A 1,047-nucleotide genomic window follows, 5' to 3' on the forward strand; every position below is an offset into this window, starting at 1 on the left:
TAGTAATATTGCTTTAAAATTTTTTAAATATAGTTTTTATTCGTGATATCAGGCAGGTCACGTATTCTTTATGAATTAAGATAATTTACGAAGTGTCAAAAGAAAAGTAGCGAGTATGCATTTCTCATAGTTTAGCTTTATTACATTTGTAAGTGATTAGGTATTTATAGTCTTTGAAAGCTGTATTTTGTGATTTTGTATTGCTATACATTTATTTAAACGAAGAAGGTTGATTTTAAATTTTCCAATATCCTCCGGTAAATGGATTGGAAAGTATTGTGGAACGAAGTGCGTTTGTTAATTGTAAAATCGACGTTTTAATGGATCCGTAAAACATCGAAATCTGTGACTTAGGATTATACAAAAGCATACATTTTGCTCAACAAATTAATGTCGAGTCGTAATATAATAATTGTACGGAGGAGTATGAAAGAAAAAGGTGATGAAAAGTAATGTGAAATTAATTGACAAGAGAAGTTTTTAAAGTCAGAAGCGCCTTTCGATCTGTTAAGAACCCTACTAACTGTAAGACTAAAATTAATTACTCTTAATTAAAGTATAAATAATGAAAGACTGACAATTTCACGCGTTCTAATGAGAGAAGCTAAATAAAAGAGCAAATAATTAAGCAAACGATAGAACGAGGCGATGAGGCGCGATACTTTTACTCCGTGAACCAGGAACGAGTAAAATTAGAGAGCAAATTTAAAAAACGCGCCTTCGTAGCTGATGTTTTTATAAACGTGCTTTATATGTGCGCGTGAATGCAACAATTGGAAGACTGCAGAAAAATGGGAAAATGAAAAAAGTAAAGTAATTTGAGGAGGAGAAAATGGAGTTAGATGAAATGCGAGCGAGTAGAAGAGAAAGAAGTGAGATAACGAGAGATGTAAACGAGGATACATATAAATGCATCCGATAAAAATAATAATGAACATTAAATTAAGCGAGGTGTTGAATATATCGCAAGTACTTTGTAGTACAATTAAGGTTTTACGCGTTAAGTAAGCAAGATTGTAATGATAATATGCATAGCGCTAAAGGAAA

This window comes from Ceratosolen solmsi, unplaced genomic scaffold (assembly GCF_000503995.2).
Source record: "Ceratosolen solmsi marchali unplaced genomic scaffold, CerSol_1.0 scaffold14, whole genome shotgun sequence".
In the NCBI taxonomy this organism is placed as follows: domain Eukaryota; kingdom Metazoa; phylum Arthropoda; class Insecta; order Hymenoptera; family Agaonidae; genus Ceratosolen; species Ceratosolen solmsi.